Source organism: Cydia fagiglandana, chromosome 15 (assembly GCF_963556715.1).
Source record: "Cydia fagiglandana chromosome 15, ilCydFagi1.1, whole genome shotgun sequence".
NCBI lineage: Eukaryota > Metazoa > Arthropoda > Insecta > Lepidoptera > Tortricidae > Cydia > Cydia fagiglandana.
Window position 1 is genome coordinate 3471446 of NC_085946.1, and position 27884 is coordinate 3499329.

At 35.3% G+C, this 27884-nt stretch overlaps 1 protein-coding gene across 1 annotated transcript in view; it reads left to right on the forward strand.

Moving 5' to 3' along the window:
- The first annotated feature begins 1768 nt into the window (after window positions 1-1768).
- Window positions 1769-27884, forward strand: part of LOC134671236 (connectin-like) — a 32291-nt gene continuing 6175 nt past the window's right edge. The window contains exon 1 of the mRNA XM_063529034.1: window positions 1769-1801. The gene's annotated coding sequence lies outside the window, so the exon portion shown is untranslated. The remainder of the gene's footprint in view (window positions 1802-27884) is intronic.

Sequence of the window (27884 nt, forward strand, 5' to 3'; positions counted from 1 at the left end):
TAAAACATGCATGTGTAGAGGAAGTGGGAATTTCGAATTGTATATATTTTTAATTTAAATTAAAATAGTTAAGAACTTATGTTGCTATGAACTTAAGTATATACAGTTTAATAAGCTAGTTATGTATTTTATTGCCTATATAATTTAAGTTTCTAACATTGGTGATAATAAATCTACTAGATGTTTTATTTAATAAAATATATTGTTGCGTAATTAAGTTTTTTAAATAATTTATAACATTGAAAGTCTAATTTAAAATACAATTATATGAAATATAAAATACTTTCGTTAACTTTATACTTCATACTTACTTTATATTACTCGATTCAAACTCATGTGTTCGAGGATGTACTTGAGGAGGATATTTTACTCATTAAATTGATTACCTCTATTGAGGGAGTTATTACACGGAACCCTAAAAAAGTAAGTACGCATCAAGATAAAGTATCCGCCAATCAAGGTGGGCCGAAGGGAAGCCACGTGGGGTGAAATCTTGTTCGTAAAACATGATCTTTATTATTTGGCCTAAGCTAACATAAGGTGAGGGTGTGACGCTGTAGAAAGGATGGAAGTGGCTTGCTTTTTTTGGGTGAGCGTAGTTGAATTGACATAAATAAATAATAAATGACATTCCCCACCAAATACCTTTAATTATCTCGTTTTTGATGCTCCTTCATCTTATTTTAAATAATATTACCTATTTGGTTTACCTTTAAAACCTATATGCTAATGCTGATTTAATCGTAGATGGCCAAATTCAATTTAATACAAAAACATTGTTAGTTCTTACACACATTGTTTGTATCTTAAACATCTAATTGCATGTGCTTGACAAAATAAAGATACTGCGGGTCTTAAATCCTACATTTTAGGCTGTAATGTACGCACGAAATCAGACAGAAGGTTTGTTTATTACTTTTTTTCCCTCACAAGTGTGACGAAAAACGTTGTGTGTGCCACGGGACGGGCGGTACAGGAATTACGAACTCGTATTAATTAGGCCCTCGGCTCCGGGCTTCAATTCACACTCGTTCGTAAATTGCTACTTACAATGTGCTATTTATTGTATTCCAACTACAAATTGACATATTACGTAATGAAAATATATGCAAAAGTTACTAGGTAGTCCCTGATTCTAAAATTTTATTAATTCCTATGTCACTTCCAGCGTAACTCGCCCTTGTAACATGTACAAACAAATTTTTACCAAACCCTCGATCCCGCGGGATCCTTTAGCAGTTTCGTTATGACGCGGGCGAACACCATTATTGTGAATTAGAATGTAAGACAGGTTCATGAATGAAAAATTTACCAGCACTTGGATCATGTTTTACGTGCACGTTCGGAGCGCGTTTATGCGGTTGACTGTACGTGTTAAAGATGAGGTTTCTGTTTCATCGAACTTTGACGATTAAGGACAGGTTTTGGGTCAGGTTTTTGATTCAATTTTTTTTTGAGAAATAAACATTTTAACCTAAATTGTAAGGAATTATAAATAAGTACCTAGATTGATCTTTGAATAATGAAAAGTACCTATTTAAACGTGAGTAGAAAATCTTTATAATATATCATAGTTGCCAATACGATTAGATACTTTGGAATTTCATTACTTTATTTAAAAGGATTTGACTAACGTGACAGAACCATGAACATATTCCATTATAATAAAATATTTAAATATATTTTATAAAAATACCAAGTAAACAATAACAAGAAAATGTTTCATCCTAATATCAACTACTTAACCAAAATATATTTCTTTCTTTTCAGATTCAATCCTTCTGAAATCGAACTGAAAAAGGTAAGCAACAACCTTCATTATTTTATTTGCCTTCACTGATTTCACTCACCCCTTTATTCCGGCAAATTATGTTATAAAACCAAAAATGACTCGATTTACTAGGATATCAAATTTATTGGGATACGGCACAGTCGCCATCGATATATCGGAGCGGCCAACGTGTTCACAATATCTGAACACGCACTCTAACGCCCTGACAATAGAGGCGTGTTCAGATGATTGTGAGCACCTTGGCCGCTCCGATATATCTAATGGCGACTATACACACGCGTCCCAAAATCCTATGAGCCTTAATAAATAAACATGAACATAGTTGACCGAATCTATAGGGGCCGCAGTAAAATATGATAAGTAAATTTATTCGCGAAAATTGTCCATCGACAGAAATCGTCATAAAAATGAGTATCACGGAGGAAAAAAGGCAAGCAAGCAGTATTCGGCTTGGATCTGATCCAATAACAGGAGTCCGAACGATGCCCATTCAGCTGAAACCAATTTTATATTAGACGTAACTGCTATTAGAGTAATAGTGAATCCGCTACTTGTTTGCGAAAGTTGTGAGTTAGGTAACTTTACCCGGGGCGATCGGTGGACTTATACGAGTAGATATTGGGACAATTTAGTTAAACGGCCCGCTGCAATTTTTCGGTGATTTAAAATTGCTTTCCAAATTGGAAGGTGAATCTGAAATAATATTTTTCGAAGCTAAATGACCCGTGAATTTAAAGTTTTTTGAACTGGTAAAATTCGCGATTCGAAAAAGTTTCTTATTTTGCCTTTGAGAGTTATTACATCAGTCAAATCTTACAATAAAAAAACAATGCGTGATGTAGTTCTGTATTTTTTGTATATTGTTTATAGTCCTTGGAGGAATGTGAGACTATGTTTTGCAAGCAAAAAAAAGTTGTGCTCTCTGCGTAATTTGCGAAAAACTGCAAAAATTTCGGACATTTTTTAGATTTTACAGTTTCATCATAAAACTATGGGTTTTTGGTCAAAACTTGCTATATAATGTTGAAAGTATATTAAATTTGGAACAATTTAAGACCATAAACAGCGCCGTATGTCAAATAGTTCTTGAGATATGAGGCTTTAAAAAAAGGCAATTTTTTTCCTTGGAATGAAATTTCAAGTTTTTCCTATATTTTAAGACAAATATCGGCACAACCGCTCATGGTATGATATATATTGCAATGAATAAAGTTGTAGCAAATTTAATTACCTTTCATTTAAGTGCTAGAAAAAGTCAGTAAGTCTTACAGTACTGAAGTTATCGTAAAAAAATGAAATTGCTATAATGGAGAAGGCAACTAATGTATTGTTTAAGGCATTGTCAAAATCCCATCAAAAGGCAGTACCATCGTCGAGAACGCAATCTACGATTATCTTTTACCGGTTTTCCCCGATAGCAGTAGAGCGACGTCGGAGACCAACCATTTTTAAAATGCACTCTTCTCTTACGTACTCCATTCATTCAGTGATGAAATCAAGACACAATCTGTAGTTTGGCTTGTTTCTCGGTCCCACTTTTTGGTTGTAGCCATAGATCCCACGATGCCGATTCCGATTTAACAATTTGTTATGATTTTGAACTTGTTTTGATACGACCGACCTTGATAATAGTTCACGGTAATTGACGTGGTGTTGGTGAAACAAACTGAAATTACTGGAAGTCATGTCACTAGCATCTAGCTCGCGCTCGCTTATTGGTGCTCTTGAGTGAACTCTGAGTCGTGGTAATACAAGATCACGATAATATCCTAACCGTAACGTAATGATTTATCAGAATCAGCTGCCATTATCCACTCTAGGTAAACGTTTAGTTATAGGGCATGTAAGTGACTCAGTCTTGTCATGTAACCAGTATATTAAAACTTCTTCAATGGTTCACCGAATTTACACAATAAATTACAAATTCATTGCCAATGGTTGTTAAGGCTGAATGAATGTGGAGCTACTGCTCTGAGAGTTGTCAATCCACGGGTTGTAACTAGCAATACCTCTTTCACTTGTAATATTTACTGTATAAATGTATTTATAGTAAAAAAATAAAAATAATTGGGAAGTAAATGGGTCAATTAATCAATAGAAAAAAAGGAATTGTGTGGTTTTATGAAACCACGATACAAGTGAAACTTTTTTCATGCTGTAGTTTATTATTAATATCGCTTATACGCGAGTCAAGGGCTAAATAAACCGATATGTAAGCTTACCAATATGAAACAAATGTATGCAATCCGCCCGGCTTGGCACATCATGTTAACACACACTTATCTATACTTACCTACGTGTTTCGTTCAGTTCTTTTTCTATTAATGATTTGGTTTGTCAGTTTATACACCTATCTAGTAAAGACTAGTAGTAACAGGATATTGCTAGTTAAAACCCGTGGATTATAACACAAACGTATACCTAGAGTGGGTAATGGTAACTGATTCTGATGTATCAATTTGTTATTGTTAGGATTTTATCGTGATCTTGTATTACCACGACTCAGAGTACACTCAGGAGCACCAATAAGCGAGCGCAAGCTAGATACTAATGATATGACTTCCAGTAATTTCAGTGTGTTTCACCAAAACTACGCCAATTTACCGAGAAGTATTGTCAAGGTCGGTCGTATTAAAACAAGTTCAAAACCATAAAAAATTGTTAAATCAGAATTGGCATCATGAAATCTACGGCTACAACCAAAGAGTGGGGCCGAGAAACAAGCCATACTACAGATTGTGTCTTGATTTCATTACTGAATGAATGAAGTGAGTACCTAAGAGGTGAGTGCATTTTAAAAATGGTTGATCTCCGACGTCGCTCTACTGCTATCGGGGAAAACCGGTAAAAGATAATCGTAGATTGCGTTCTCGACGATGGTACTGCCTTTTGATGGGATTTTGACAATGCCTTAAACAATACATTAGTTGCCTTCTCCATTATAGCAATTTCATTTTTTTACGATAACTTCAGTACTGTAAGACTTACTGACTTTTTCTAGCACTGAAATGAAAGGTAATTAAATTTGCTACAACTTTATTCATTGCAATATATATCATACCATGAGCGGTTGTGCCGATATTTGTCTTAAAATATAGGAAAAACTTGCAATATCATTCCAAGGAAAAAAATACACTTTTTTTAACGCCCCATATCTCAAGAACTATTTGACATACGGCGCTGTTTATGGGCTTAAATTGTTTCAAATTTAATATACTTTCAACATTGCATAGCAAGTTTTGACCAAGAACCCATAGTTTTATAATAAATCTGTAAAATCTGAAAAAAGTCTGAAATTTTTTAAGTTTTTCGCAAATTACGCAGAGAGCACAAGTTTTTTTTGCTTGCAAAACATAGTCTCACATTCCTCCAAGGACTCCAAACAATATACAAAAAATACAGAACTACATCACGCATTGTTTTTTTAGGCGATTTTTTTGTAAGATTTGACTGGTCTATATGAGAATAATGATACAATAATATTATTTATAATTTGTTTGTGCAAGTTCACTATTTCATTGCTTTCTTGCGATGATATATTAATGAAATATCTTTCATGCTAGTTTGATGTACTTATTGCAATCTTTTTTATAAAACATATAATAATGATTTGAAAGTACTTGTACGCAATATAAATCTAATTTGCATAAAAAATATAAAAAGTGGACTCATTTCGATGTTTTAAATTTCAAGTAAAAGAGACATTATTGTACCTATACCAATTTACCTGTTTGTGTTTGCTGCTATTTTTCTCTCTACAATCAACCAATTAGGTGAGAACCAAAGGTATACCGGACCCCTAAAATATCAAATTCACGCAAAACCTGAGCACCAGATCGTTATCAACAACCGCATTAGTTCCGGGTCTCCATAACTCACTGGTACTTGTACAAATGTACAATAAAACAGTACTAAGGACGGACCCACCCCAATGCCACAAGTACGGTGTAAATATAGATGAGTTGTCCTACGAAGGGCAGTAACACAGCGCGATTCGGGAAATGAATTAGAGATTAACTAGATACGATATAGTAAAGATATGTGACGAACCCACGGGAAAAGGTACCTTATGGCGGTTGGCGCTTTCGCTTTATTAACGCCGCTCCAATATTATTGCGGCGCTATGCGACGTAAGCGCCAGCCGACATAAGGTACCATTTGCTATGGAACGTCACATATCCTTACTATTTCATATCTAGTGGATCTCTAAATCTTTCGAGAATCGCGGCGCCAGCCGCCTTAAGGTACCTTTTGCCGTGGAACATCACATATCTTTACTATATCGTATCTAGTTAATCTCTAATTCATTTCCCGAATCGAGCCGCCAGTCTCGTTACAAACTATCATGATATTTTCACTACTGTCGCTTTGAGCTAGTTTGCTCTGAAATTATAGGTACCTATTATATATTAAGGTTCGTTATTTGTAATTGAAATTGAGTATAATTTTAACGCATTTCAAAAATTTTAACGCATTCACTGCCAGGGCGCGTGGCCTAGGAACGAAACGATGAAGGTGAACGCACATGTGCGTTGCGGGCAGTGAATGTGTTAAACGGACCACTTTAGTCTAAACCAAAATTCAGCCGTGCCGTATCTTAAAAACCAATACATAATATATAAGTATAGTTGATAAAGGAACCTCAAAGGGATTGATACGTTTGCCTTTGTACTTCTTACTAATCTAATGTTATTTTTAATATGTCTTTTTGTACAATAAAGAGTTTACTATTACTACTAGGTACTAATAGTTTTTTTTCCAGTATGTATGAGTGCTGAGTTTTTCAGAAACCAAATATACTAGTACCTACCTATATACTGGAGTTGTTCAATGGCAAATCAAATGGAATTTTCAATATATATTTCCCAGGAGTCGTGAATTTTTAACTAAATCCCTCTTTACGAGGTAATTCTAGCGCCGCATTATATTTTATAGTGTGCACTTTCATTCCACAACTTAAATTTTCAATTTTTCCTTCACATGCTTTGAGTTGATAATTAGACTTCCTACATAAATTTAGGTAAAAAAGCGATGCTTTGCATGTGCAAAGCATAACAAAAGGTTTTTACCCGCCTCTTTACGGTAATAGGTACAATGTTTCTGCGTAATTGCCCTGCCTTTTACTAAAGCTTTATACGACAAGTTCCACGGCCTTTCGTATTTTTTTTTAATGACAGTATTTGCAAGTATGCATGCTATTAGCGAGGAAAATATTTTGTGCGGAAAATTGTGAACAAAACTGTAGGTACCTACCTACTTATAGTTAGTCGAGTAAAGGTAGGTAGGTATAGTATCATTGAGGTACTAATCCTTAAAGCCAGTAGTTCATAGGCTGTTTACATACAAGTATATAATATTTAACTCCTTCGCTTCCATCTTTGCCCGCGTATGATTTATATAAAAATAACTATCATCAAAATTTTTAATTTTAGGGGTCGCATCTCAAAAATCCTTAGTATAACTATGTTCCAATTTTTATTTTTAAGGAGGCAATCACCGTTACTGTGGTATTCAATTATACCCAACTTATAATTATAACCAAACAAAGTGGCTGTTAATTCACTTAACGTCGTTATAACAAATAGAAAGCCAAGCAATACATTTGACTGCAAGACCGTTGTGACATCATCAAACTTGAACATTATCTAGATGCAAATGTCTTAACAAAGCAAGTATTACCCAATTCCCAGCAGTCACCCGCTGACCTTGCAGCATGCCAACGTTCCACTTTGCCCAGTAACCCAGTATGCTCAACTTTGCCATAAAGCGCCAACTTTGCCCCATAAATCCCGCATTCATGTTCCCCCGACACTCTGAAACTGTCGTTTGCACATCGTAATAAAAACATTAAATAAAGTAAAACTGGATTTTAATGATCTCCCATTTAAGTGCTATGAAGAAATATGAGTCGAGTAAAAAACTGGGCGCCGGCTAATGTGCAGAGAAGTTTATTCTATTGTGTAACAAAAACAATTATAGCGCGTGATTTAGTACACCAACTTTATGGTTCGCGTCGAAATAAACGGTTTAGAACATATTTCGTAAAAATATGAAATTGTGCAGCACATGTTTTTAAAATGTTTTTATTTTAACCCGTTCATTATATTAGCGCAAACTTTGAATTATGAGACGAAGATATCAGATAGTGTAGGTACCTACCTATTGGTAAAAAAGCGAGGCGAGCCACGGCTCGATTCTGAAAATGTATTAGATCTCTACTAGACCTCAACAAGTTACGATATGGATAATTTAAAGATATTTGTAAGATAGGTATGTTAAATTTGACGTTTCCGCGATTCTGGAGGCCCTCTTGAACGATTTCGACAAGTTATGACTTAGATATCCAAGTCACATGTAGTCGATATCTAATGTAAATCTAGTTGATCTCTATATCGTTTCTAGATCTTGTGATTATCTCGTTTCCCGAATACGCGTGCCAGTCGAATGCTGATACTGCTAATAGTGATCCAGCGGCGCTCCTCTACAAGGCGGAGTCGGCATTCGTTGGTGGTTTTAGACAGTAGGCCTACCACTGGTTAGTCCGTCATCGCTCCTGCTTCCTCCGGGCCAGGTGGCACGCGTAAACAGTCACATTTCCCCAACGTTAAAAAAGGCATTTTGCAACTACATAGTTTTAACTAGTGAAAACTCGATTTTACCAAGGCGTTTCGGGAAACTAGTTTTAACTTGAGAAAACTCGTTTTTACTAAAAACGTGTTTTTACAGAAACAATTTAAAAGGTAACGATTTTCATTCAACGTTTTTCACGAACGTGGAATAAGACAAAATAATGTATTATTAGTTTATCCGACCTTAAAGACCTGTCCAATATTCCCAACAGTAACTTAAGTGGGGTAACGTTACTGCCCCCCAGGGCGCTTTAGCGGTAATTTTAAACGCCCATTCTTTAGTCTTCGATTGTGTTTGTGTTGTCGGGTAAGTGGAGGTTATCTATAACTTTATTCACTGGCTATTGGTCTGTGAGGACAGTGAAATGTAATTGAATGGTTTTCTCTTAAAAGGAAAGAATAGCTTTGCGATCCTAAATAGGTACCTACTTACCTACTTTTTTGGTGAAATTTCCGTTTCGGGAGAAAACGGTTTTCACTAACTAAATCTTCAACAATCACTTTGTTTTTAATAACAAAACTTCTGTGAGACACAGACATATTAAATATCTTAAGAACGGGGTCACTCACGTACTTTAAGTCGAAAAACGCTCGACATGTTTCACTCCGTACCGAGGAGTGTCATCAGGAGCTTGAGTTTACGGTACCACTTTGTTTTTAATGTTGATAGCTTAAATTATTCTATATTACAAATAAAATAAAAAATTTAAACCTTAAACCTAGTTAGTGTTCCGTACAAAACTTTGTTTACGGAACACTTATGGGATCACTTCGGTCTTGCAAATCAGTTAAATGCGTTTTTCTCAGAGACCGTTTGATGTTGATACCTAAAATTTGGAATAGTTATTTTTCAATAATGTCTGTCTGTCAATAATGTACTAAAAATCATGGACAAAAGAAAATATTTAGAAGTGGAAAAATATTTCCTCTTTCGTATGATCGAGTAGGGTAGTATTCTTCCCTCTTAAAGATCGAGGCATCTTAGGGCCGATGTGGGGTGAATTTGTGCGTGCAAAATAGGCTAGAATTTAAAAAATAAGAGTCATGACAGCTCAATATCAAATCAAAAACAAAAAATATGGTTGTGTGTAAAGTCGGTTTAAGGACAATAATTTTGCGTGATAACGTCATAAGAAAACCATTACATTACGTAACGTTACCTTGAAGATCTGGCCACAACGTTACCATGGAGATCTGTCCACAACGTGACACTTTTTCGTGCATGCTACCGGTGTTATCACTTCAAAACAATTTTTAAGTAAGGACTTAAGGCTTAAAGACTTAAGGCTTCAACTAAGGTCCAAATAATATTATATTACAAAACATTTACATTTGTGTTATTTTAAAGAAGGAACACTGTTAGTATGAAAGCTAGAATATAAATCGAAACGTAAACCAGCACGTATGTAGGTAATTATCCCAAAAAATTACGGACTTCTCAGTAACAAACATTAAAAATAAGGAAAATAAGTGATCAACTGATCACCCTCGAGTACCCCAGTCCGGATTCGAACCACGCCGTCTTCAGCATTTCAGTCATCTGTTTAAGTCTACAATATTATTTATAATGCCAGGATGTTATCATTCGCCCGTGCGTCTCGCACACACTCATTGATTCGTGTATACCAACAATTATACGAGCGAAATGCATGCGCGAATAATATCATTTAGACATCAAAATGTACGTTCGAATAGGCTTCCAGTTATCAGTCTCATTTACCATCTGCATGATATCCAAAGGTTCTCGAACCGTAAATTTATTCAAATGCACAATGACACACTCGTCGCACGATGCGACTCGCGGCGAGTCAATCGTCCGTCGCTGAATGCCTCGATTTACCTTTAGTGTTGTTCCACATGCTTGCTAGCCTTATCACTACAAACTTCGATAGACAACTGTCAAGTGCTTCGAGCAACACCTGCTTCCAACATCTTGGAAGAGAGGAGCCCAAGCTATATCTTACCGTATAAATCATTGTGCAATGTTTTGCGATTCTTCAATTTTCAATCAGACGTACAAAATCCAATCTGTAATGACGACACAAATACATAGAAAATAACACACGTCAAAGACAAATCTTGCACACCTCGATCTCTTTTGCACACACAAAGCCATAGGTACCTACCTGTGCTTCGGCAGAGGGGAAATAAGTACGAATGCTGTCTCCCTTCCCGGTTTTGCTCGAAGGTCAAAGATCTCACAGACTATTATAAATTGGTCGTCAGGTGAGACCATGACTCGCTCACGCTTGCCGTACGCAATAAGCAATCGAGCTGATCTATCTGACAGTGCACAGCAGATCCTATTACGTTTGTATTGAATTCGACTTCCGATCGATTCCGCCTGAGGCGCCATTAATGCATGGAGATGGTTCAGATATTGGTAAATGTTAGTGTCGATTTAGAATTGTAAATAGCAATCAGAAAATAATCTGACACCAAATGATGTTTAAAAGTATTCATTTTTACTTTGTATCAAGGGCACAGAATAAATAATAGTACTAGGTACAGAAGACTCACTCTCTAACAAAACGCGTCTGTCACGATCAGCACAGATATGGCCGTTAGGTGGCGACAGCGCCACGCGCGGCTTATGGCAAACCCCAAAATTGGGGTCGACCGGATGTACTTTTAGCTACCTGTAGCAAAGCGACGAAATCGCAGAGTGAGCCACGCCTGTCAGTCAAGGTTAATTTAAAAAATTCTCAGATAAATTCACTGTATAATTGTTCAAATATTTAAACTATTTTGGGATAAAATCTAACTATCTATATATTTTGCATTTGTGTTTTTAAGTAGTCACACTACCTACTTGATATATATAAATTATGGGCATAGTGATAGGTGATAAAAAACCATGCTGCGCCCGCAGAATTGATCTCATATCATCCAAATCTCATCCAAATATCATCCAAAATCAAATTTCACCATGACTGACAATCGACGATTTAATACCGAAAGCAGCCACCAATTTCTCAAAATTATTGTAGTCCACAGAAACCGATATCTTATAGATTATAAAACGCTAGATGGAGAATATCATCTTTGTCTGATTCTATTTATATTAAATTTAATCGCCTTGTTCTAATTGAGGCAGAAAATCAGGAGAATTCACTGATAATGACAGTCTGAACGGAACATAAATCCGTTAACAGATCTCAAGTATTATTCAAAATGAGAAGATTGCACGCTTTCAATTCGGACGTGATTGAAATACTTATTTAACTATAGTACAAATATTTTGTCTCGATGTATTTTTATTTTTTGGGTTTTAGCAGTAATGTTTCTAAATATACGTATATCTTCATATCTTGTTAACAATACCACAAGGTCTTCAAATGATTAGTAATAATATGTATATTGAATCTCTTTCTTTTTATTTCTCTCACTGGTCTTCTATTAGGTGCTACTAGTAGACAGGTAGGGATATGGAAGCGCAAAATGAGGTAGAGGATAAGGTTGCAAAGGCCCGCTTTATAAGTACTTCATAAACTCATAAGAAAGTTTAAAGACACAAAATAATCTAATCTAAATGTTTGTTGTATCCTCATGTAGGCTGTCATCCTGGTAGAACAGATTTTAAGTGAAGACTTTGACTGACGAGTATTTAATATCGTTCATTTGATTTTGATTTGTAATGTGTTACAGATCGCATTTTCCTCTCGTTGGTGTGGTACAAATTTTAGAGTTTCACACGAGATTAAACTTTGTTTAACCCTCGTGCCGTGAAACCCTCAAGATTTAACATTTTTAACTTATTTGGAATATTTTGCCTGCTCGGGTATCAATGTTAACACGAGGCGTTAAACAAAGACTTTGACCCCTTCTAAAACAAGTATTATTTTCCTCTTCCCCAAAGAAAAATAAATTATTCAAAAATATGTTTCCCCCATAATCATTTTACCATTTTGAGCGACCCCAACGAATTTTAAACAACTAAACAACATCATAAAACAATGATATATAGACTGGATTGTCAATTCGAAGAAAAATAATATTCCCTAAGATGTCCCATTCGACTTTAGGGTGGTTGATTGAATTTCTGGCTGCTATTCTCATTTGAGAGGACGAACATGTTTATGTCTAGGACGGACCAGCGTATTATGACCTCCAGTTTCGTAAGCACAAATTGTTCGGGGAGCGCAGTTTGATACTGGTTCGAATTTGCTATGCTCGGTACCCAATTCGAACATCCTTTTTTCCGCATGATTTCGAGGGTATAAACAGGGGATCTTGCCCGCGGACACTGCCGAGCTTTTGGGGTACAAATCAAACAAAAGTGACGAGGATTTGCCGATTTATTTTATTTTACTCAGCAAATAAATTTGGTATATATGCACATGCGGTGGTTTTCTGGTGTTATGCCAACATGGTCTTTTAATTTCCTTTATTTTCCCAAAACCCACAAGAGTCCAAGCTAACTTTGCGCTGACCTTAATACGACAAACTGAGGCAGTGTCATGTTATGACGCCCTGGTCTGACCTAGTCGTTAGTGATATTAGTGACCCTGTTTTCGAAGAAAAAACATTATGTTTTCACTTAGTTAATCATTATGTACATTTTTAATATAGGTATGTAATATTCCAAGTACTCAAAAACCAGACAAATAGCATTCCTGCCGTTATATAAATTTTAAAACCACAAATAGTGCAGATTCATTTGTATGACCAACGAATAAATCTTTGTCCAACCACTATAATGGTTTAGGTTATCGCATTGCAGTCACGTACATTGTGGTTGTTAGGTGCAGTTATGTTACAAGTGCTAGAATTTGGTGGCAAATTGCAGTGGTCAAGAACCAGCTATGAGTAGACAGCTGTGCGCGAAAACCATATCTGCGAGGCCTTTTTAATATGTTTTCCAAAGGTAATAAAAAGGTTGGCTTTGCGAGGCCCCCGTAAATGCGAGGCCGTGGGCGAAGGCCCCATTCACCTATGCCTAGCTACAACACTGGGAAATTGAACTCCATCTTAGTGCACCCTATCCATTGTCATAAAATGTCACTTAACATTCTGAATTTATGCTACTTTTTTGAGTTGCTTGAAGCGGTTTCAAACTAGTAGGTACATAAGGTAGGTAGGTACATAACAACATGTAGAAGTCGAAATATTTTGCCCTCGTAATATCCAGGGAAATTTTCGTGTTATTAAATTTGAATTTTTGTGTTATAGTTGTTTTAAACTCGAATTAAAATTTGTAGGTACTTTTTTAGTAGTAGGGACTTAGGAAGATCTGGCAAATATCACTTTTAATTTAATATTACAACAAGAGTTTAAATATTTGCTTACATAAACAGAAGAAAAAACAATTATAACTAGATTTTTGTATATCTACTCCTACAGTACATACATGTGAATAAAATGTGATCTTTGAAAGTCATTAGGTACGTAACTACTTTTAATATAACAGCACTTTATCTTTAATGCCTTGAGGATTATATAAGCAAATATATTAAACCAAATTAATATAATTTTTGGATGTACATTCAGATAAAATAAAATATAAAGGTACATGATAAAATATAAAAGCCCAGACAAATCAAAACAATTTCTAAATTGAATAAGTTATTTATGTGATCTCCAGAAATAATTTCAACATTCAGAAAATGTTCTAGCTTATTCTTGAACTTAATTTGTTTTCATTTCTTCTTTTATGTACTTATCTCCAAACTATAAATAAGTTACTTTTTTGCTTTTGTTAGTTGATAGTTAAAGCCAAACAGCTACGTCGGTACGTTTTATAGTTCTTCATATTAAAAAAAAATGTTCTTTGATATTTATTATTATTTATTGTGAAGCATCTTTACGCCTTTACTTCACATCAAAACATTATTTTTCTACTTTGACCTGAAATGTATATAATATTTTTTGCTATTTTCTTTCCATCAAAGTGCATAGATTAGGTAGGCGACGACCGACGCTTTGTGTTGATGTTACAAGTATAAAGGCGACAATTTTTGCAAAATATAACTTAAATTGTATTCCAATACAACCAGGCGGATATAAAAATGCCAGCAACAAAAGGATATGAGATACGTCCGGTTATATTAAAAGGAGAAAGGCTTGACAGGATGAATTTAAAGCTTGAATTTGTAATGTAAGCTTCATGCACATACATTGCTAGCATTTCATTACAGTGTCACTTACAAATTATACTATTTTGATTTTTCGAAGCATGTTAGGAAGGCGTACTTAAATTACTATGATTGACCATGTATGTTATTGACCAATTATTGGTTTTGAATAACATCATCTAAAATCAAAACCAGAGAGCCTTGTTTTTGAATTGGAAGATAAGGTAGCACTGGATTTTGATACACAATTTCTTTTTTGAAAAACCAGAAGTAAGACTCCTTATTGACGTGCCTCAAAAGTGTAATATCATTATGAGTATGTATTATTATTATTATTTATGGTTGATATTTTATATATCCTCCTTTTTCAAGGGTTGTTTGTTTATTATGCGGGCCATGGCCAAGCATAATAAAACATTTCTAAGTATTACAGAGTATCATTTATGGTCGATGAGGTTAAAAACTTCTTAGTTTATTATTTATTAGTCAAATAAGTAACACAGCATTACAGTAAAACCAAGGCACTGTGAAACTACAAAATAAAATACAATAAGTACAAAGAAACTACAAATAAAAACAAAAGACAAATTAAACATTAGATTTGGGCGACGACGTAACAGCGTGGCTCCGTTGCGTCGTCTGACGTATGTATGAAATATGTAGTAGTATATAAATTGTATATATTCTAGTATCTTTATTTGTGTATTCTATATGTAGTTTATCAGAATTTTTAGTTGTTCAGTTGTTTTCCATTGTTCTAATAAATTCCTCTGTTCCCCTTGCACCATTTTTACATATGTCTCTGTTTGGCCCAATGGTTGACTGGTAGAGAATGCCATTACGCACTAAGTCCGCCATTTGTTCATTATCTTTATGTTCTGTGCAATAAAGTTTAAATAAATAAATAATATGAGTATATATACTACGAATATAAGCAAGTACTTTATGACTACCAAAACATTTCCGGGATGGGCCACTTGCTGGGTGAGATTATGAGATTGGACTTTTGAGCGGAAATCCTCTTACATTTTGAGGTGACAAACCACCCATGTAATGGAGGGACATTCTATCAACAAGCTAAATCATTAAACTTATCAAGAAGGACAAGAAACGGGCACTTTAAAAGCTTTCATTCAATATTTTACAGTAAGTACATAATTATGGTGCTACTTTACCGCAATTGTGAAACAATTAGCACATTGCGTGACTATGTCAAAAATGTAAAGTGCCATATGTACTATTAAAAATTGTACGTTAAGTACGTGTGCGAATAGGTAATTCGCAACTCGTGTCGATTTACAATTTATCGCCCCTTGTTCCGAATTTCCTATTTCTCGCACTTGTATCGTAATGATCATAAAACTCAACAACAACTAGTTTGTTTTCTTTAATATTTTCATTTTTTTGAGCTCAACATTTTATTCGTGCATCAGGGGTATTTGTCCGGCGGTACGGTTTGGCCAAAGCTTGGCACGTGCCAGGGAATTGGTGCCAATAACGTGTACGGACGTCGTCAGCTGTCGGGGCCCTTTTCATGAAAGATTGCTCGAAAAATGAACGTTTCACCCGTGTACAAACTTTCTAACATATTTGGATCAATATTTATTTCGCTCTCATACTGTTTCTCGCCACTTTAATACGATATTCGAAAAGATTTGCGCGTGTGTTTTATGAAACAAAAAAAAATGTGGGACAGGACCTATCCTGTCCCAAAAGCAAACCTGGGACAAAAACCTGGGACAAAAAGTTTTTGTCCCAATAAACTATATGTAGGGGCGAAATGAACATTTAAATTAACGAATAGGTACTATGCAGTATTACTTAATACAGTTCCTGTTTGAATGAATTTTTATTTGAATATATAATATAATATAGGTATTCAAATAAAAATTAATTCAAACAGCCTATATTCAGCCTATATACGTCCCACTGGCTGGGCACAGGCCTCCTCTCAAGCGCGAGAGGGCTTGGGCTATGGTCCCCACGCTAGCCTAAAATGCAGAATGGGGACATCACATACACCTTTTTAATTTCTTCGCAGACGTATGCAGGTTTATTCATGATTTTTCAAAAAAATCCTTTGTCCTTTTGATTGCGTAGATAACTAGTTGCCACATTAATATTTTATAAATCATAAGTTTGACATACTCTTCCACTTTAGCCAATTTATGACGGCGGCGTGAGCCTAATGTAGAACCCCGATACATCAAAAGATCAGTAGCTCCTACTTTTGGTAGGTCGCCAGGCCAAGAAGCCCGAGTAATGGTATCGTAAAATTTGTAAAAAGTAGGAAGACTTATGTTTATATGAAGCACTTTCCGCTTTTTGCTGTTACGATAAAATATTAACTTCGTATACTAGCGTTTTATTTAGGAAATTTTTAAGTAAACTTAAGTTAAATAAAATAAAATAAAATAAATAAATATTGGGGACATCTTACACAGATCAACCTAGCCCCAAACTAAGCAAAGCTTGTACTATGGGTGCTAGGCGACGATACATATACTTATATAGATAAATACATACTTATATACATAGAAAACACCCATGACTCAGGAACAAATATCTGTTGTCATTAATAAGTTCATTTTGCTCGTACTTTGTCCGTACGTGTATACATATTGGCACTAGCGAGACACACAGGCGAATAATATCATAATGACATAATTTAGATATTAAAATGTTAGTTCGGATTTGTCTCTAGGTTTAGTAACCGCTCCCGTATCACAAGGCACAAAGCATTTGGCACCAAAAACCTCTAGACCGATATAACGAGATGATGTCTTTACTGAGTCCCCCTTTAGCAAGACGCAATCATGCTTCAAGATCCATCAAAAACTTATTATATGTACTTGAGTTTGGAACGATTCTGGAACATTCTATCTGTTTTACGGGTTCGGTTTACGGCGATGGAATTTTAAAATTCGAATGTGGTTTGATAAGGAGGGAATTTTACGTTTTTAAGAACATAATTATACTGCTATCAATAATAGCTACTTTTGCGAAAAATTTAAATGATACAGAAAAACTAATTATTGTAATTTATTATTTCAGATTTCTTAAGTATCTTAAAGTTCGAATCGGACAGTGAGAAAGTGCCTGTTTAACGGTTTCTAATATTCTACTTGATACTGCGCTGGATAGGCATAGTGTCCTTGTCCTTCTTAAAATATTATATTATTTTGTAAGCATAAAGAATTAATATTATCAAAAGAAAATTTGCAAAATTAAACCTAAATTTGCCCTTTAAATTAAGCTAATTACAAGCAAAGCAAAATAAAACGGTAATTTAAAAGCAATACGACGAGGTTGGCGAGATAAAAGCAATCTCGAAAAAGCAGAGTGTACAAAACTATGTCAAGCGCGAAACGACTCAATCAAGGGTTTCTGCGTTACAGGCAGATCTCCGGTGAAAAATAGGAGCTTTACCTATCGGGGAAATAAAGTGGCATTTAGTTTCCAGTCATCCTTATGCGGGACGTAGAAAAGATAAGAACAGAAGGCTCACTGTCTAATGTACCTGTCAAGTTACCCGATTGTTGACAGAAAAATACCCGGAAGATTTTTTCGCAAGCAAATTGAAATATATATCTGTAGGTACGTTCTCAAATCTGTTATTTACGAGTAAGTGGTGTTTGTGGAACTTGATCGCACGAATATAATAATCTTGAGAACATTTTATGGAGTACTTAGAAGTCTTAGAACCCCTAAAATATGAATTAATAATTAAAAAAAATCAGCGGCGTGATTTTATCTTAAGTTGCACATTAATACACCCTGACTCTTCGCCCCACAACGAAAAATCGAAAAAAAAAACAACGAGTTGCACTCCGGGAGTGCCGGCAGAAGTGAAAACTCAATGACATTGTAACAGTTTTTCGATCAGGTCACTTGTCCGTCTTAAGTACGAAGCGTCTTACGTCTTACGCTCTCGCGTGTTTAACATTTTTTCCCCATCACAAAAACTGCATAGCGCCGCTAAATAAGATTTCACTTCAAAAAAACAAATGTAAGTATCCATATTGCATGGAGGGTCCATATTTCAAAGTGCGACCCCTAAACTGTATTTAAAAATTCCGAAAAAAAAATTACATTGGTTTTTTAGGGGTAGATTTTACATTAATCGGGTGCCCCGTAGAAAAATATAACATCGACGAAATAAGGACCACCTTACCACACACGAATCAACGCTAGGAGACGCATAGGCGAATGATAGCTAAATATGTAACACCATTTTGGTGTTAAAATAAGCATTGGCCTCCTAATGACAGTTTTGACGGTATTCCAACTGCCGCCTGCCATCGGCCATTTTAAAGTGAGCCAACTTTGGCATAGTGTAGGATGGGCGTTGCCAAAACTATCATGACATTATTTTCTATTTTGCATTGTGTCCCAGGACAGAGTAGCTAATACATTATAACTAAGTACATTGTGTGGTTTATGGCCATTACTCTATGTAACCATCAAGCGGATGGATGATTGTACAGTTTGCTCTTACAGCCTTATTCGAACAATGATATAAGACTGTCAAAATTGACGTTTTTTCAAACAAAAACGTCACTTTTGACACTTGTTTGACACTGACATATCCAATCCATATCGTTTCAAAATCTAGTATTTGACGTATCTCATTGTTCGAATAAGGCTGTTAGTCAGACTCTTACTGACAAACACTTATCGTGTCTTTTTAATTCAGTTATTATTTTTAATATCTCTTTAACTCCTTTTACTGGAGTCAGTTATGTAACGCTGCCATACATGACCCAAAAATTTTTTATTAAGCTATGAGCTTCATCACATCTGATATTTGAGTAATTCTAAGCATTTCTAGCCTGGGAGGCAAAAAGAAGCGTGCGTCTAGTCGGGGAGGGTGGGGTCATCTTTAAAAAAAATCTATTCTGATCCTGGTGGCTGCTAGGGCAAGTTTGGTATCATTTTCGTATAAACCAAAGACGTAGAATTCATTGCTGATATTTTGTTTTTTTCAGTTTCATAGTAATTTTACAAGCAAAACGTAAAAAGGTGAAAATTTTGGTTGAAGATTTTTGCTACGCGGTGCCGAAACTACAAAAGATAGAAAGTTGAAATTTGCACACTAGATTACATTTATAAAGTGTATAAGAGATAAGAAGCGATTTTGAGAAATTCAACCCCTAAGGGGGTTAAAAAGGGGATGAAAGTTTGTATGGGGTTCAAGTTTTATTTTAAGCTAGGAATTTGAAACTTCGTAAAACGATATATTATTAAAATACAAGAAAACTAATTTCAGCGTTTTTGAAAATTCATCCCTTAAGGTGGTGAAAAAGGGGTTGAAAGTTTGTATGGATATCAAAAAAATTTTCGAACGCGGGACTTGAATCTTTGTATTTGAGGATATTATTAAAAGACAGGAAAAGTAATTTCAGCGTTTTGTAAAATTCATCCCCTAACAGGGTTAAAAAGGGGTTGAAAATTTGAATCCATTACAAATCCGAGTAGACGCACATTTCTTATTGCTTCCCAGGCTTGAAATGCTTAGAATTACTCAAGGAATATATGTGATGAAGCTCATAGCTTAATAAAAAAAAATTGGGTCAACTTCATAACTGCTTCCGCTATTTTGCGTATGTAGGTGTATGTAAACAATAAATGTATTGTGAGTATGTGCTGCCGTGACGCAAGAAACATTTTCTTGTATATTGGCTTGTACATTCAGACTCGTTGGCTTCAGTCCATCCAAGACCGGCAGCTGTCCACAGCGCGTTACAAACAAGACAAGCTTGGTATTTATTATTCACATGCAGCTTATTGAGCGACTCGAACTAACCCGTATATTAGGAACCTCAATAAATAAACATTAAGGGACAATTATTACCTATATCCAATTCCAAGAACACAGTGAGCTTAATATACGACTTGTGTTGTGGGTGCTAGACAACAGTGAATTTTAATAGATAGATACAGATTAAACACATTAAACACATATTAACTCACATTTAATAATACACATCACACACACACCAATCACACATTTTATAATTTAATTTTTTTCATCAGTCAGCCGCGACCACGACCAGTGAAACCTGTGTCGAAACGTCGGTAAATAAAGGTATCTAATTGAATCAAATTCGCGTTAGACCCGTCTATAAATGTGAGTTAATATGTGTTCAAAACGCGAAAGTTTTAAATATTATACTTAAAACACAGTAAACATCCACCTGTAAGACCGCCTGTTGCTACCATTATTTACACTGTAAATCTGTTATTGTATTTTTCTTTGTGGTGCAATAAAGAGTATTTACTTACTTACTTACTTACTTACTTACTTACATCCATAACTCTGGAACAATAATATTCACGATAATAATACACAAATAAATGACCTAGCCGGGATTCGAATCAAGGACCTTCCGTAACAGAGTAGACTAGGAGAACGTGAAATGGTTATCAGTGCTCTTTATTCTAGCATTTTCCTGGCTTTTGAAGGCCTGCACTTAGTAGGTACCAGGCACAAATTCTTGCTTCTTAGAACCCAGTGGGGAATCAGTCCTTATCGGGCGTAATCTGTTTCCTCCTTCCTTCACCGAAAAGCGACTGGTAAATATCAATTTTTATGCTCATTGCTCTTACATGTACAAGTTTATTAATACAAATGCTGCCCTGCACTTAGTAAGCTTCCTGAATACACCGCCTTCAACCGTACGATAAGTCAGCTCAACCGGGATCCAATTTCAAGTGTTTCTTGGCTCAGTTTTAGTGCTTTACAGATCTGCCGTCAAATGGTAAAACGCTGCAACTCAAGTTACAGCGTTTTAAGTTGCCTTGGACCAAATGATTCCTTTTATGTTCTTCTATCATCCCCTTTTTTCAGATTTTTGATATCTGTTTTAATTAAGTCTGTAGAAAACTGTCAAAACGCGGCAACTATAGTCTAAGCATACCAAAACATTGTAACAAGAGTTAACGCGTGTTTATTTCTGTGTCGTATTAATACATCATAATATTGGGTAAAGCAGAACGCTGTAAGTGGTACCTGCAGCGTTCTGCTTGCATTATAATATTGTTAAATTAAGAGCATAGAATACGCCAAAACGCGGCAAGAGACTGAAAAACTGATATTAATATCGTTTATCAAAATTGAAAGTTAAAAAATCCAATAACCTAATTAATTTATTTTTTTTTAAATTACATATCCATTTTAAGAATTACACTTACAATGTTTTCTTTTTTCAATGAATCACTTTATGTGTTATAACCTAAAGGCCAAAACGATGCAACTAGGAAATAATTATGGCAAAATGATGTAACTATAGAGTTACAGCGTTTTGCTAAGAACTTCTATAAATTATTTTTAGTTGGATCTTATTGGCAAAACACTTTATGGCTAATATTTAAATAAATATACTAATTTATAAAATTTTCATTAGTCGGCTATATAAAATGCACTCTTAGGTATATATTGTGTAAATTTCAACCTTATAAGTTTATGAAAAATGGGTGTTTCAAAGGCCGGAATGTTCAAACCTTTAAATGCGTTTTTCTCAAAACTGCATTTTTTGACTTGCAGCGTTCTACCATTTAACGGCAGAGATGTTATAGTGAACTTGTGCGAAGTCTTACAACTTGGTGGATCAGATTAAGCTAGGTCAGTCTAGTGCTTGGCCTGAGGTTGCGGATTTGATTCCATTGAAGGACTTGTAAGGATAGTTTGGATCTCATGCGCTTAACGCCGGACAGCAGAATGTTAGCTCGAGTGACGTCTTGTCAAACTGTAGGAAGACCAAAAGATTGTGCTACTACTAAGCTATTAAATGTCTGTGGTACTTCTGGAACCGGAACTTGTGAAATAAACTAAGAAGTGAAAGCAAGCCACAGTTACCCCGTAGAGTTATATGAGTACCTATGTACAACAGTTTGGTGGTTTGACATATCTGGAAGTGCAAACTACCATAGGTTGCAGTAATAGCTTACCACTCCATCAATTTTCCATGTTTGGGGTGTAAGTAAACTATCTTTTTACCGTGGTACTACTAAACGAAATTAATAACTAGCTTAAATCTAAAATAGGCCCCTAAATTATTAAAAAAAAATTGTTTTACCAAAATGATGTTTTAACAAGTCACTTTGTCCATACCAAAAAATAGCACTACAAAAGTCTGGTAGTGCCCCAGGGGAACAAAGTAGTTATACTTGGTCAAGCAGATCTTGTCGTAGAAAAAGGCGGCAAATTTGAAAAATGTAGGCGCGAAGGAATATTGTCTCATAGAAAATTTGAATTTCGCGCCTTTTTCTACTGACAAGATTGGCTTGACTATCTATAGCATTTATTGTACATTATCATTTACGATTAGGTACTTGATGACGAGCTGTGTAAGGACTTGATCCTAATGGACTTTTAAAAGTTTCTCATTTATTTGGCTAAATAAATATTTCCACTTGATAATATATTTGCCTACATAATTGATATAAATACTGATAAAAGTATCTCCGTCCAATAACTCCCGTTTCCATTACGACCAAGAATAATTTATTAACGCAACCAATCGCACAAGCGACAAGAATATGAAAGTGTACCGGCATTATCTGTACGTGCCCGCTCCCATTACCGGAGAGTCTTTATCGGAAAATGCTTAGTTTGTCTTTGGTGAGCACTCTTATGATAACCGGCGGCACGGGAGAGGGAAGAGCGGAGAAGGTTTTAAATAATTCGGGATCAATACAGCTGAGCAAACCAGTATAGTGCAACAACTTATTTAAAGCAACTTGAATCAGTTTTTAGGGTTCCGTACCCAAAGGGTAAAACGGGACACTATTACTAAGACTCTGCTGTCCGTCCGTCCGTCCACCCGTCCGTCCGTCTGTCACCAGGCTGTATCTCACGAACCGTGATAGCTAGACAGTTGAAATTTTCACAGATGATGTATTTCTGTTGCCGCTATAACAACAAATACTAAAAACAGAATAAAATAAAACTTAAGTGGGGCTCCCATACAACAAACGTGATTTTTGACCGAAGTCAAGCAACGTCGGGCGGGGTCAGTACTTGGATGGGTGACCGTTTTTTATTTGCTTTTTTTTGCATTATGGTACGGAACCCTTCGTGCGCGAGTCCGACTCGCACTTGCCCGGTTTTTATTATCATAATCTATTCTGTCTGTTTCGTCTTTTACCTTGCGTTATCCCGGCATTTTTCCACGGCTCATATGAACCTGGCCTTGGCCGCTTGACAACGAATCCGAAGAATTAACGTAGGCACTAATCTTATAAAAGCGACTGCCTTCTGACCTTCCAACCCCTCAGGGTTAGCATCTGGGTAGGGTTGGGTCTGGGTTATTGGGGGATGGGGGATATAAGTATTAAACCCAATTCAACGATCTTCAATAGGTATTCGTAAACAGCTCCCTAATTGTTTGCTTTGTAGTCCCTGTTATTTTATCAATTTTGTTGTTGCCTCCAGACCTGAAATTTGTACTGTAACCAATAATTGTCACCGGTCATTGTGGTTCGAAAACGAGAATGACGAGAACGTGGCGGTGTGAATGTTTTTCATAATTCGTGTTGGGAATGTTTAATCCCTCGTCAAAGAAATTCGCACAGCCAAGTCACCTTCGCTAAATTCTCTAGCCCTTGCCCTAAACGCATTTGGATTCCGACCGGGTACGCGGTGTAAATTCAAAGAGGTTATCCGATGAGGCGAAATTGAGGCGTTTAATGTCTTACGCTCATTGTTTTAAGCGCTATTATTGAGTGTTACTTGTTGTGAAACAAATTTTATTCTGCTTTGACTTGGTTGAATCAGGGGGAATTGGAATTCTAGGTCGGTAAGAGCGTTAGTTAGTTCATGCAAAGAATGTGATCATTACATACTTGCGGCTCGATTCGGGAAATGAATTAGAGATTCACTAGATATGAAATAGTAAAGCTATGTGAGGTCCCACGGGTAAAGGTACCTTATGGCGTCTGGCGCAGACGTCGCATAGCGCCGCGATAATATTGGAGCGACGTTAATAATAGCGTAAGCGCCAACCGCCATAAGGTACCCGTGGGACGTTACATAAAATATATTTACTATATAAGTTAATCTCTAATTCATTTCCCGAATCGCGCCGTTGTTCTATTTGATAACACAATGGTAACAACGTACAAACTTACTAGTTTATAGTTGTAAGTATTAGGTGTTTTGTTTCTACAACCCCTACACTACTGTCCGCTTCCTGAATCCTTATGATAAAGGTTCAGTAAAGTACATGGACAACTTTAGAAAAGTAGGTAATCAAACGTAAAAAATAAATGACACTGATAAAAATAAATCTTTTAGTAAAGTTAAATTCACACTCTTGGGAATTCACTTTCAAAATAGCTTATACTTATTCTTGAGATGCCATTCTCGTTTCTCGTAGAAAATGACTTTATGGTGAGTTAATGACATTACTCTCAATATAGGTCAATTTCTTGGTCTTCTTCTTCGTCGTAACCTCATGACTGAGGGTCGTGACCGCCATAAGTTGCGTTTTCTTGGATTGCTCTCCAACCTGGCCGATCTTCTGCCTTCCGCATAGAGCCCTGGAACTTGACTTGAATTTCTTGGTACATCATATTATACTAAGAATAAGACAGTAAATTAATTTCTCACAACGAATGAAATAATCGCAAACAAAGGCAATAGAACCATAGTCAATTTTATTTAACGGACTTTCTTATATTTTCTATACTCAGCTAAAACAAAAATCTAATTACATACGCGCCTTAATTGCTTCGCCTAATCTGAGGTCCGTCAATCCTGACGTCCAATCTACAAAATGGCGTAGTGAGTTCCGCTAAAGCAAAGAGACTTTAGTATAGAGGCGGATTGTCAAAATAATTTATATAGCCACAGTAAATTTCCTGCCATCTTTCGACAATTGATTAAAACTTTTAGAACACCATTTGACTTCGATCATTGTTCATTCACTGATATGTGTTAAATTTGTCAAATGTCAAAAAGTGTCGCCATCTACTCGAGTATAGGCCAAAGGTATGGCGCCATCGCTCGAAAAAATACCTTTACCCTACACCATAACTTTGGCCTATGCCCGTGTAGGTAACGACACTTTTTGACATTTAACACATATCAGTGAAAGAATAAGGATCAAAGTCAGATGTCGTTCTAAAAGTTATAATCAAAAGATGGCAGTAAATTTACTGTGGCAACAAAAAATTCTTCTACAATCCTCCTCTATACTATACTAAATTCTCTATGGCTAAAGTAATTACTGACTTTATCTTTAAATCGATCTTATTGAGGAAAAATACATGGTGTTTATTATCCTCATTGATTTGGTAAATTGTACTTAACTATTTTGTTGTGTGTTTTGTGCACTGTTAGGTGGTGGTTAACACGAACTTTATTAGCGTTTCCCTTCCCTTTAGATTCGTGATATTGAGGTTTGCCAAACCAAATTTGTCGGTAAATAACAACAAAAAAAAACTATACTCATCCTTATCTTTTGGGTGCTAGTACTAATGTAAGACAAAGATAAAATAATTCTCGATGTTTATTTTTGAAATAAAACAGTCCTTTGACAAACTATACATTATTTACAATTGATGACGTTACTTCGAATTTTCACGTCATATTTTTACTTTTCCACTTGATATTTGTCAATAAAAGGTCATTTCGTATATAAATACTAGGCTACTGTTTTAATTATTCGTCATCCATAAAATACTAATAAACATTTATTAATATAAGTAGTTCAATAACCCCATACGATATAAGTTAATCTTCTAGCCTATTTTCATCAACGACTATTTACGTCCATATACGAAATGCAAATATTATTCTATGAACGGACATGGCTAAAATCCTATGTTAACAGCCTTATGGAAATTTAAATCCGCGATTAAAACGACAGAGACCCACGTAAAATGGAATAAAGATAAGTCTGGAAGACGATGTATGAATATTTGAATTACAAAGTGGTACTTGTGAAATAAACTGCCGTATTCGAACTTCAAGATATTCACAAGAGACGACACGTACTGGATCCATTCTAGATACGTTATAGTTTAGATATCAACTAGTTCTCTTTTGCAGCGCAATTCGGGCAACCAATGTCACTTTTAAGTTAGACAGAGTAAGATATCTATTAGATGTGAATTGGATCTCTAAGTCATATCCTGTGGAAATCGTTCAAGCGTAGGTATCTCCAGAATCGCGCAAATGTCAAATTTGACAGGTTAGATCTTAAACATATCGTTATCGTATCTTGGTGATGTCTAAAAGATATCTAATAGGTGTCTATTCCAAAATCCGAATCGGGCCCAAAGTGTACAGGCACGGTGTCAGTTTTTGTGTTGTGACTGCAGAATGAATTTTAAATGAATAATGTAGAAGAGTTTCCTATTTATTCACTTAAAATAAATCAACTTTTATATGCAAAAGGGTTTTAAAGTAAAGGTTTATTTTAAGAAGTAGACCATAACTAGAAGGATATTTTATATTATCTTAACTCTAACAATTTAGATGAAATTTAACGAAAAAATTTATTTAACTGATATTCATATGAAACAACAAAATTCAATAACATTGTATGTTCAGCTACTTAAAACCTCTCCTAAAAAGTTTTTTGCACTATCCCGCCATACCAAAAAGGTTTCACTCAGTTTATATAACATATAGTGGAAAATGTAATAACTACAACACCATGTGAAGTACCTACCGAACTACTTGGTTTCGTCCTATGCTACTAGATGTCGCTTGTACGAGTATGTATGCTACAAAATTATGTATTTTATGCTCAAACAAATGAGAGCGTACTAAAGCTGAATATCGGCGATTTGCTAAATTATTTGTTGTAGAAGCTTTATAACCTCCAAAATACATTTACAAAAAAAAAATATTTTGAAGTTGGTATTTTATAAGTTTTCAATAAACATGTTGGTATTTTATATATATATATATATATATATATATATATATATATATATATATATATATATATATATATATATATATATATATATATATATATATATTTTGTAATATCTAGTCAGTAGTCAGTTTACTAGTAGCATTTTGACTACAGAGTCTTCTAATTTTTGGCCAGTTTTGTGACACTTTCTTACTCGCGTTTCCTGTTGGTCGTCACCAAACTGACTTATAAATTTATTAATATTACTCTTCATTAGTACTAACCATCCAGATAGTTTTCTTTTTGTCAAGTAAAAGTTACACTTATTATTGGGTATGACTATTTACATTTTGTTACACTATTTAACTGGTTTGCAGCACTTAAATCTAACTTTGTACATCTCATCCTATGTCACACCAGAAGCCAAAACAGTTCAGCCAGCAATGTATTGGCTCCCGAGAGATTCCCCGTAATAAATCTCACAGTATCAGCCGACCTTTGCGTTCACTTTTTATCA